We start from the raw sequence: 12383 nt of genomic DNA on the forward strand, positions 1-12383 counted from the left end.
TTCCAAACTGGGCCAGAGGAAACAACCAAAGCAGATGGACAAGAGATATTAAAAACAACACACGCAATTTCATTCGGGAAAGGGCACCTGCTCAAACAGGGTTTGTTTGATTCTCCTTCTGTTCATGGGTGACAAATGTGTACTAGAGGAAGTCCTACGTGCAGAGCCTGGCTACTCACCTCTAATCAGGGCAGGATCCCGAAAGGTCATCCAGCTTCCTCTACCCACATGGCAATGGATCCATGCAGCATTACCCACCTCATTCCAGACACAGCATGTACCAATGTAATCATTCAGTTCCACACACGGGAACAGCCCCTCTCTAGACGCAACTAGACTAGAAGCTTCTCTGCCAGGCTAGCATCCCCCAAGAAAAGGGCACATCCATGTAGATGGTCCTGGATGATGGGAAGTTCATGGTTTACTCTTTACTGTTATCCTCTCTCCTGCCCCTCCCTCTTGCCTACCCTTAGGCCTACGTCTGCTTTCTCCAGACATCCAACCTTCTGCTATTTCTGTCGAAACCTTCGTTTTCCACTCCATTCTTCCTGCATGTGTCCTACAAAGAAAATTTCAATATGGCGTGGGCAAGCCTGTATTAGTCACCCTCTCCAAGGACCAGCTTTGCATGTTTTCAGGGAAATATTTTCAGGAAATATTGCTTAGGTCCAAAGATATGAGTCAGATGGTGAGGACTTTATGTCCCTTGGCAGACTGCAAAGATGGGCAGCGGTTCTTTTTGAAACCTTCTCTGTGGCTCTGTCCAGAGCCTCTGCTTGGCGAAGGGCTAGGTCATAGCAACCCACGTCTTAGCACATTTTGTCAAATCTGAGCCCAAGGCATTGGTCTCTTCAGTCAGCTACTGGAGCAGAGCTGAGACAAGTGATGTTTCTTTAAACCATTCCATTTAGAGCAATTTGGTATTTGACTGTAATTCTGTTGCCTTTCTGTCTTTTTTATTTTTTCTATTTTATTTATTTTTGAGCCAACAGCTAAAGAAAAGTGAGGCCATTTTCCACCCTCTGGTGCCATTTCTGCAGTCAAGTTTACGCTTCCACCAACATTTGTCACTTGAACATCTCTCCCAAGGGTCCTCTGCTTTCACCTACCAGAGCCTGCCTCAAACTCGAATGTGCTCATTTCTTAAGCATCTTGTTAAAAATGAAGACTATGAGTCAGAGGATCTCCCTGAGATTTGACAAGTTCAACTAGATGCCAGGTGGGACTGATGGCACTGCTCTGTGGTCCATACCTGGTCCAGAAAACATCCAGTCTTGAGCTCTCTAGCATAGCTCTCCCTGCATGTAGCTACTGAGCTTGGAAACACAGCTAGTGCCAGTACAGGCTTCCTAAAAGTGTAAAACACACGCTAGATCCCACAGAATTAGCAGGTAAAAATGAATATACAAAATATCTCATGAGCCAGGGTGGTGGTGGAGTGCACCTTTAATCCCAGCTCTTGGGAGGCAGAGGCAGGCGGATCTCTGTGAGTTGGAGGCCAGCCTGGTTTACAGAGTGAGTTCCAGGACAGGTTGCAACACTACAGCAAAACCCTGTCTTGAAAAGTTAAAAAATAAAAAGAGGAAATCTTATGAATAATTAAAAAACACTAATAACATTTAGAAATGATGAAATCTTAAGATAACAGATTAGTTTATATAAAATTCCAATTATATGTTTCAGCTCATTAAATCTAGTACTTAGACTTATTTTACCAGTTTCTTTCTGCTTTGATGCCTGTGGGCTCTCTGCCTGTTTCCTTGGACCCGAATGTCAGACTCTAGGCTGACTGCTGATGTCTGAGTCCTCTCTGAGGCCAGTATGCTCACTCACTTCTACTGCTGATCTCTCTCTCTCCAGCTCTAGGATCCACACAGCCTCTCGTCCTCTTATCTAGACAGCAGCTTGGAGCTGCCAAGGTTGGAAGAGTCACTGAGATGCTGCTTAGAACTGAGAGGGAACAAAATGTGATTATCAAGTTGTCTAGAGATAAGAGAAAAAGGTTAGAAGCAAAACCTCACACATGAAATGGCTGATAATTTAAACAGTAAATTTACCTTGAGAAGGGCGTCATTTTACTGGGGGGAATACTAAGTTCAGGCTAGCCCATTTTAACATCAACCCAGAGTTATCTGAATTGTATATATAAGAGATCTGTGCCTGCACAAATCAGAGCTCCCCTTTTATAACCAGGCACACTGAACTGGTAAATGGAAACTTGTGAAAATTTGTTGTAGGCAAGTGATTGAACTGCAAACTTATCAACGTGTGGTATCCGGAGGGTTTAGAAAGAAAAGCAGAGATGCTGAGCAAATAGTTAGGATGGGAATCATGTGTTCTTTGATAATCACTAAATACCTTGCTAAGCTGGACACAAGAAGACGCCAATTGTGTCTTTCTCATGTCCCTCATGCTCCAGTCTCTATCAAGAATCAGAGGGCGATGTAATAGGAACCCAGAGTGTGGAGAGGAATCCATCAGCTAGCCACCGGGTAGAGAAGCCTCGGAAGGAGGAAATAAAGAACTGGAGAACAGTGAACGACAAAAGCGTTCACAAGTGAGAGAAGCATGGCTCCTTCCATTTCCCTCCTGGCTAAAACACGGGCGTGACTGCTGTGACTCAAGTATCCACCTGGAACTATGAGGCACAAGTATGGTAGGGGCAGAGCAACAAGAGAGAAAGAACAAGATCCCAAGACTGGGGAGCTGGATCTTTCAGTGAAGTGTTAGCTTTGCAAACATGAAGACGTTAACCCAATCCGCAGAACCCACACAGAAATACTGGGTGTGGGGCTGTGCTTCCAGTTCCAGTACTGATGTGGTATAGACAGGTGGCTCACTGGGGTTGTCTGGCCAGCCAGTTTAACCTAATTGGTAAGCTCCAGGCCAGAAAGAGACTCAAAAGATGTTACTAATTCCTAAAGATGACAGCTGAGATTGTCCTCATGTACACACACACACACACACACACACACACACACACACACACCACACACTATACCCAGGAAGCTCGTTTTTCTGCTAATTTTTCTAAATTCTTGATTTAATTCTTCCAAGGGCTAAATGAAAAAAAAAAATCCCAACCTGGTTTTATGTACTCTTCTTGACTTTCTTTCCCTTTACAGTTAAACTACTTCTAGGATATAGACACAGCAAGCAAGCAACCCAAGGAAAGAAACCCAGTGATCTAAAGAGGTGTAAGAGCTAGTATTGGGTTTCCTTGAAGAGCAAGCTTTGACAGGGAGTCTGGCTGAGCATGCCAGTTAGGAGTGAGAGGAAACAGCATCTGTAGCAGTTATGAGAATGTGTCACAGTGGTTTGGGATTTTAATCCCAGCTGTCATGGTACGAACCCATGGCTTGAGCAGAGTTTATGTTATTTCTCTGGGTTCTCTCATATGTTACTGAAAGCTAGTTTATGCCTTTCAGATTTTTTTCTTTTGCAATGCCAACATGCCAAGCAATACTTCAGCAATGCAGAACATGCCACAGTACCTGGCAGGGAGTAAATAGCCCCTGTTAATATTTGAAAGAAAAGGCAGGAAGCCCTGGGGACACATTCCTCCCCACATCTTTGATTTTGACAGGGTCTCCCATAAACGCTTTGTTCGGGGCTCATACCAAAAATCTCTGTGAAAACCCAGAAGTTGATGGGAGGATTCTTCACTAATTAAACTAATTAGCAATTCACTGTGACTGCCTGTGAGGTTACACTGTCATAGCACCACCAGTACAGGAAAAATAAAAGCATCATTAGCAACAATCTGTCAGAAAAACAAAGCAAAACTTTCTGAAGGATCACTTCCTTCCTTGCTTCTTCCCTTTCTCTGGGAAATGGATAGGTGGATGGCTAGCCCGAGCAAGCCTTTCTGTGTTTGCATTCAAAGGATGATTATAACTGTCATAATGACAACAATGACATCCATAAGAGCATTCCCCACAATCAAATGATACAATAAGGAAACTAATGCTACGCAAGGATTTCACCTCGAACAAATCCTTAATAGGAGTCATGGAACGAACACCTGGCTTTACTGATCTTGGCTAGACCAGTTCAAGATGCACAGGTTGGCCCAGTAACCCTGATGCTGTGGATGAGATTTACTAACTTGTTGGTGATTTGGTTAACACTAGCTGATCCAGAAAACCCTCAGCCACGGTGATTGCTATCACTCATCTAACCCTACTTCTCTTCCTAAAACAGTTTAAGCTGGGCATAGGACCAAAAGAAACAGTGCATAAGCCAGTAATTGCTTTCGTCAACAGACAGCAACAAGCAAACAGATCCTCCAGTGTACAGGCATACTGCTAACCTCTGTTCATGTCGTGTGTGCAGGCATACTGCTAACTTCTGTGCATGTCGTGTGTACAGGCATACTCCTAACCTCTGTTCATGTTGTGTGTACAGGCATACTGCTAACCTCTGTTCATGTCGTGTGTACAGGCATACTGCTAAACTCTGTTCATGTCACATAATCTGCTTTGTTCAAAACCCTGCAAGAGAATGATAGTAACCACTCTGTTTTCATAGATAGTGACAGACTTAGTGGGGACATATATTTAAAAAAAAGTGTGTGTGTGTGTGTGTGTGTGTGTGTGTGTGTGTGTGTGTATGCGTGTGTGCGTGTGCATGTGTGTGCTGGAAACCGGCTTCAGTGGGGGTTCACATCCCAAAGAGGATGTTTGGAATGTGTGTGTGGGGAGGTGTGGGGCAGACAAGGTCTGAGAATGAGCTGGGATGGCTGCTGTTAATCCCAACTGTGAGAATAAGACCATTGCCATAATTTGAGTCAAATTTGAAGTGAGCTTGATTTAATATTGGGATGTCCAGGGACTGACTCCTAAGTAGGTTAAAGAGAGCAGCCCCAAATCCACCCCCACTCCCCCCCTTTTATTTCTGAGACGGTGTTTCACTATGTAGCTCTGGTTGTCCGGAACTTACTCTGTAGACCAGGCTGGCCTGGAACTCACAGAGATTCATTTGCCTCTGATTAAAGGCGTGCACCACCACTGTCCAACTTTTTGGGGATCCTTTTTAAAGGAGTAAAATCACGAGTAGTTTTTCTAGAAAGGAGGCAATGGATCAATAAGGAAACACACAAAAAAAAAATCTTAAAAAAAATCATACGGTCACTATGTGATTAGGGAGAGGCCTGGGAGGGTTAGAGAGGGCTAGGAAGGGCAAGAATATTCTCAAAAACAAATCAAGGTTATGGGTTGGGGAATGCCAGGTTCCAGGAAACGGAGCAATTCAACTCTCCCAGTAAATAGAAACTTATTTTAAAAATATAGCATACTGGCTTTTCCTACATTGTGCTCATTTTATGGGCATGGTATCTTAAAGGCTATTGACTGAAGGAACTCCCACAGCACATTTGTGTATGTTTATGTTATGGTAGCAATAAAGATCCAATTAGAAAAAAAACTCATTCTGGTTAAGAGAATAGAATCTCTGGCCTAAATGGAGACCCAAGAGTCTAAATGAGCAGGATCAAGCACTTGGCTGAGAAAAGAAGGTTGGCTCACCTTAAGCTATACTAAAGAGATAGGCAGAAAAATTCTAATCAGTCATTGTACTTCTCCTTCCCAGAATCCTGCCTTACTGCAGTAGCTTACTGGGCCATAGACATGCGGCTTGGCAAGTCTAGCTGCTTTTCTGAATTATTTAGAATAACTTCTCCTTTTTTTCTTTCGATCTTCTTTCCCCTAAGCATGCTTTCCTTAGTTCTCCATGTTTCCCCAACATTTTGGGCTTCTGTAGTCTTTGCCTAAGGTCTTCTACCTGCTTGTGTGCTTGTGTCTACTAGTCAGCTTGAGTCTCTCCTCCATGTCATCCTGCTTCCCCTTCTCCATCCCATGCTCCTCCTTCAGGCAGCTCTGAACTTCTGTACAGTGTGCCCGATGTGGGATGCTTTCTTTCAAACTTTATTAAAATTATCCTTACACTTCCATCTGAGCCATTCTTAAATTGTTTTATTAGTGAGACTAAGAACCCCCAAGAAGGGACACTGATTTCCTCTGTACCACCTGAAGATCATGAAGGGACCCTCCCCCTCTCCAAATTACAGCATGTGCAAATCCAGGTGCCTCATATAAAGAAAAGTACACAGTATTTGTCTCAGAGAGATTGACTCAGTTTGCTAGTATGGTGATCACCAATTGCATTCATTTTTCTGTAAATGATATAACTTCATTCTTTTAAGAAAATGCATTCTCTAAAGACAGTATGGCATTGATACAAAATCAGGATAAAGATACATCAAAAAAGAAAACTACAGACCTATTTCATTGATAAACAGAGGCAAAACTCCAAATAAACGAAAACTTGCAAACTGAGTTCTAGATCACATTAGAAAAATCATACATTATGCCTTACAGAATTAGAAAACAAAAAAATCAAAAATTTTATTTACATACAAAATTCCATGAATAGACAAAGCAAGTCTAAGCAGAAAGCACAGCCAGAGAATTATGTTTTCTGGTCTCCTACTGTACCAAGCACAGCAGTGACCAAGTATAGTGCTGGCACAAAAAGAGATGTGTAGACCAATGGAATGCAACAGAGGCCCAGAAGTAAACACTGGTACGGCTACCCAACTGTTATAAGTGTTTTAGAAATATACACTGGAGAAAAGACAGCCTTTTCATTTAATTTTCCTGGCAAAACTGGATATCTCCCTGCAGAAGAATGGAGGTAGATATTTTACTCTTTACCCTATACAAAAGCCAATTTAAACTTGGTTAAAAACCTTAACTTAAAATGGAAAACACTGAAACTGCTAAAGGAAAATGTAGGAAAATACTTCTGGATATATGCATAGACAAATTCATAAGTAGAACCCCAAGTTTGCGGAATAGTCTCAGAAATTGACAGAATTATATGAAATTAAAAAACTCTTTCACAGCAGAAGAAACTATTATCAGAGTGAATACAAAGTCTATAGAGTGAGAGGAAATTTTACTCTACTTCAGACAAAGGGATAATATCTAGAATATATATATATATATTTATATATATATAAATTTTATACACCTCCAATCCCCTAAACTCTCAATCAATAAATGGTCCAATGAGCTGAACAGATGGTTATCAAAGGAATAAAAATAAATCACCAACAAATAGTTTAAAAAGTGTTCTATATATCTAGCCACCAGATAAATGCAAGTTAAAACTATTTTGAAATTTGATCTCCCTCCAGATAAAATGGCTACCGTAGAGAGAAGAAGTGACAAGTGTGCATGAGGATGTGGGGAAAGAGGACGCTTACCCCCTGTTGCTAGGTTAGTGCGGCAACTATGGAAGTCAGTATGGTAGCATCTCAGCATTATCTAGCTGTTATCACTCCTGGGCATACGCCCAAAGGACTCTAAATACTAGAGAGATACTTTCACACCCATGTTCATGACTGCTCTACTCACAAGAACAAGGAAATGAAACAGCCTAGATGTTCATCAATAAGATGAGTGGATGATGAAAATTCGGTATGTAACAATGAAATTTATTCATTTTTAAAGAAACCTTAAATTGGGAAATTTTCAGGAAAATGGGTGGAATTAGAAAACATATTAAGCAAGGCCAACCCAGGTTCAGAAAGGCAAATGTTATGTTTGCTTTGACAAGCAGGTTCTAGCTTCTAATTACTAAATACATGTACCTAGGTAGGTATAATTTGTAGATAAAAGCCAGAAAATTAGAAAGAGGGCCCTGAGACAGACAACAAAGAAACTCAAACAAACCTTTAAAGGACAGGCAGGGAGAAAATAGAACCATGAGATACTAGTCAAGAAGAAGGGATATTAGGGATCAAAGGGCTCCTCTGGCAAAGGGGTCAGGTAAATGGATAGAGTGAGGAAGAGGAGAAGAATAGACCAAAATGATGCATGGGTAAAAATGCCAAAAGGAAACATGTTACTTTAAAAACTAACTAAAAGGTAATTGAAAAAGTAATTTTGTTCTTATTTATGACTGAATAAAACTCCATTGTGCATACACGCCACATTTTCTTTTTTTTTTCAAAGTTTATTAAAATATAAAAGTTTCCATTTTCGCCCCTCCTCCCAACACCCTCCCACTCCTCCCACTCCCTCTCCTCTTCCCTCTCCCTCCCTAAGAGCAGTCAGGGTTTCCTGCCCTGTGGGTAGTTCAAGTTCCTCCCCGCTCCCTCCAGGACCAGGAAGGTGGGTATCTAATCAGACTGGATCCCCAAAAATCCAGAATATGCAGAGGAAACAAGTCCCAGAGTCATTGTCAATGGCTTTTTAGAAAGACTTCGGGCCAGCCACATTCAGAGAATCCAGCTTTCTCCAGAGAATCTGGTTGGATCAAGCGCTCCTTCAGTCCCAGTCAACTGGCCTTGGTGAACTCTCATTAGATCAGTCGCCTTGTATCAGTGGGTGATCGCTCCCCTTGCCGTTCTGATTTGCTTTTTCATGTTCTTCCTCCTTCTGCTCCTCCTTTGGACCTTGGGGGGCTCAGTCCGGTGCTCCAATGTGGGTCTCCGTCTGCATCGCCATCCATCGCCAGATGAAGGTTCCCTCTGATCTTGCCGTCCCTGCTCACGTTCTTCTTCCTGCTGCTTCTCGGTTGGACCTAGAGAGTTAAGTCCAGTGTTTCAACGTGGGACCCCATCTCTATCTCCATCTATTGCCAGATGAAGGATCTATGGTGATAAGCAAAATATTCATCAGTATGGTTATGGGCCAAGGCCAGTTCAGGCACCCTCTCCTCTGTCCAGAGAACAATCTGGGGATCTCTCCTTGGACCTGGGATCCCATTTACAATCAAGTCTCTAGTAAACCCTAAACTGACTTCCATAGTTGAGATATATTCTTCCCTGAACCCATATCTATCCTTCCTCCCTCCCCCCCTCCCAGTCCCCCGAGCATTTCCCATTCCTCCCCTGCTCCCTTCTCTCTAACCTCCTACCCTTCCAACTACCCTCCCAACCCCCCATGCACCCTTGGTTACCTGGAACTCTTGTCTATTTCCAATCTTCAGGAGGAAAACTACCTGAATTTTCTTCAGGTTCACCTTCTTATTTAGCTTCTCTAGGATCACAAATAATAGGCTCAAAGACCTTTAATTATGGCTAGAATCCACTTATGAGTGAATACATACCTTATTCCTCTTTTTGGGTCTGGCTTACCTGACTCAGTAAAGCGTTTTTCTTTTTTTTTTTTTTTATATTTTTCTTTTTATTTATTTATTTATTTATTTAATTTAATTTTTACTGGGAATCCCTCAAGAATCAAGTCTCTTGCAAACCCTAGAATGGCTCTCTTAGTTGCGATATAAACTTCCCTGCTCCCATAACCATCCTTCCTCCCTCCCCCCTCCCATTCCCCCAAGCCATCCCCAATTCTCACCCTCTCCCCTCACCCTAACCATCTTCACCAACCCCTCATCAGACAAAGGTCTGATCTCCAGAATATACAAAGAACTCAAGAAACTAGACACTAAAACTCTAATTAACCCAATTAAAAAATGGGGGTACTGATCTGAACAGAGAATTCACAACAGATGAACTTTGAATGGCCAGAAGACACTTAAGGTCATGTTCAACCTCCTTAGCGATCAGGGAAATGCAAATCAAAACCACTTTGAGATACCATCTTACACCTGTCAGAATAGCTAAAGTCAAAAACACCAATGATAGCCTATGCTGGAGAGGATGTGGAATGAGGGGAACACTCATCCATTGTTGGTGGGAATGCAAACGTGTGCAGCCACTGTGGAAATCAGTGTGGCGGTTTCTCAGGAAACTGGGAGTCAACGTCCCTCAGGACCCAGCAATTCCACTCTTGGGAATATACCCAAGAGATGCCCTATCATACTACAAAAGTATTTGTTCAACTATGTTCATAGCTGCACTATTTGTAATAACCAGAACCTGGAAACAACCTAGGTGCCCCTCAATAGAAGAATGGTTAAAGAAGGTGTGGAACATATATACATTAGAGTTTTACTCAGCGGTAAAGAACAATGACATCTTGAATTTTGCATGCAAATGGATGGAAATTGAAAACGCTTTACTGAGTGAGGTACCCCAGACCCAAAAAGAGGAATATGGTATGTACTCACTCATAAGTGGATTCTAGCCATAGTTAAAGGTCTTTGGGTCTATAATTAGTGATCCTAGAGAAGATAGATAAGAAGGTGAACCTGAAGAAAATTTATATAGTTATCCTCCTGGATAATAGAACTAGGCAAGATTGCCAAGCAAAGTCAGGTGCATGGGGGGTGGGGGGGTGGAAGTAACGCCACATTTTCTTTATCCATTTATGTTCTGATGGTCACATAGAACTTACCTGTAGCTTGGTTATTGTGGGTATTATAACAAACATGAATGCATACGTGGTTGTATGGTTGGCTGATATAGAATCATTTGGGTCTATTCCTAGGACTGATATATCGAGGTCATAAGATAGTTCTCTTTTTAATTTAATTTTTTTGAGGAAATTTCGCCCTGATTTCTGTAGTGGCTGTACTTGTGTACATTCCCAACAACAGTATAGTGATTTCTCACCCATCTACTGACCTCCAAAGGTTTTGTTTTATTGCAGTGTTTTTAAGACAACATTCATTCTGACTAGGGTATGTTGAAACCTATGAGTCCTTGACTGCTAAGAATGTTGAATATTTTTTCTGTGTATTTATTGGCCATTTCTGCTTTTGAGAAGTATCTGATCATTTAATCTATTTGTTCATTAGGTCATTTGGGGTTTCAGTGTTTAGTTCATTGAGTTAAGAGCCAATGCATTATAGATATCGATCCCCTGAAGATGCATAGTTGGCAAAGTTTTTGTCCTATTATAGGATGATAATTTCTTTGCTGCACACAATCTTTCAATTTCACTAATCCAGCTTTTTAGTTCTTGCCATGATTTTAGTTCCTGAGCCTTTGGAGTGCTTTTCAGCAGGAAAAAGCCCATGACTCCACCTTTGTTTATTTTCCTTTGGCAGTTTCACACTGTTAAGCTTTATATTACGGACTTTGATCCATCTTGAACTGAATTTTTATCTGGACACTAGGCGTCTACATTCATCCTTACACTCATCTCTAATAAGCTTTCCTAGCATCTTGTGTTGAAGAGTGTCTCTTCTACAAAGCTGTCTTTTATATATTTTTGGCACCTTTATCACAAATCAGTTGGATATTTATAGATTTGTGGACTTATTTCTGTGTTTTCTAGTCTATTCCATTGATCTACCTGAAGGTTTTTGTACAAATACAATACTGTGTTTGATACTATGTTCTATAATATAATTTGAAATCAAATATTGCAATACCTCTAGCGTTATTCTTGTTCATAATTGCTTTGGCTATTTGTGTTGTTTGTTTTTTTGTGTATGTGTAAATTGTGTACTTCTATAAGAAATTTAAAATGGGAATTTTGATGGAGATTGCACTGAACCTGAGATTATGTTAGTAGGGCCATTGTCACAACATTAATTCTGTCAAGCCATGAACATAGGAAATCTTTCTGTCTTCTACTGTCTTCTTCAATTTCTTTTCTGTGTTTTTAAGGTTTCATTGTAGAGGTTTATTTTGTTGTTGTTTTGTTCTATTTTGTTTTTAATACCTTAATTAAGTTCAGGTGTTCTAGTCCCCTGCTCTTAGGCTATGTGAATGAGATTGGTTCTCCGACTCTTTCTTAAAGTGTCTATCGTTATCTACAAAACCCATTAACTTTTGCATATTTGTTTTGTGTCATGTTACTTTGCTGAAAATGTTTATCAGAACTAACAGTTTACTGCTAGGTGCATTGGGGTCTTTTAAACATAAGGTCATATTATTTGTGAATAGGGATAATTTTACATATTCATTTCTTAGGTGTATCCGCTCTCTTTCTTTCTCTTGCTTTATTGTTGAGGCTAAAACTTGAAGCATCACATTGAACAAGAGGGGTAAGAATGGGCACCTTTGTCTCATTCCTAGTTTCTTTGAGGGTGTTTACTATAAAGGGACGGCTAAGATGAAGTGTAGCATCTGTTCTTATCAGTTTAATATCTGATACATCCTCTATCTGAGGACAATATATTAAATGGATTTTTGGAAATAGGAGTTGGATTAGGAGCTTGCTCCATCCACTTGACATATTGACCTGGTATTGCAGTACTTTCAGGAATGATACACCCCCTTGGGGAATACACACACACACACACACACACACACACACACACACACACACACGGTATATCTCCAATAGTATTAAGTTTATGAAACTAGATGTATAAACAGTTGGTGAATATATATTTATAAATATTATATTTTCTTGATGAACTGCTTCCTTTATTATTTTTCAGTAACCCTCTTTCCCCTTTGACTAATTTTGTATTGAAGTTTTGTCTGTCAGATATAAAAATGGTTATTGATTCTTTTT

At 40.8% G+C, this 12383-nt stretch overlaps 1 pseudogene; it reads left to right on the top strand.

The window, feature by feature from the left end:
- Positions 1-11934: 11934 nt before the first annotated feature.
- On the top strand, positions 11935-12141 carry LOC125391976 (U2 spliceosomal RNA; annotated as a pseudogene).
- Positions 12142-12383: the final 242 nt, after the last annotated feature.

The sequence above is a fragment of the Myodes glareolus genome, chromosome 5 (genome assembly GCF_982192425.1).
Source record: "Myodes glareolus chromosome 5, mMyoGla1.1, whole genome shotgun sequence".
Taxonomy (NCBI): Eukaryota; Metazoa; Chordata; class Mammalia; order Rodentia; family Cricetidae; genus Myodes; species Myodes glareolus.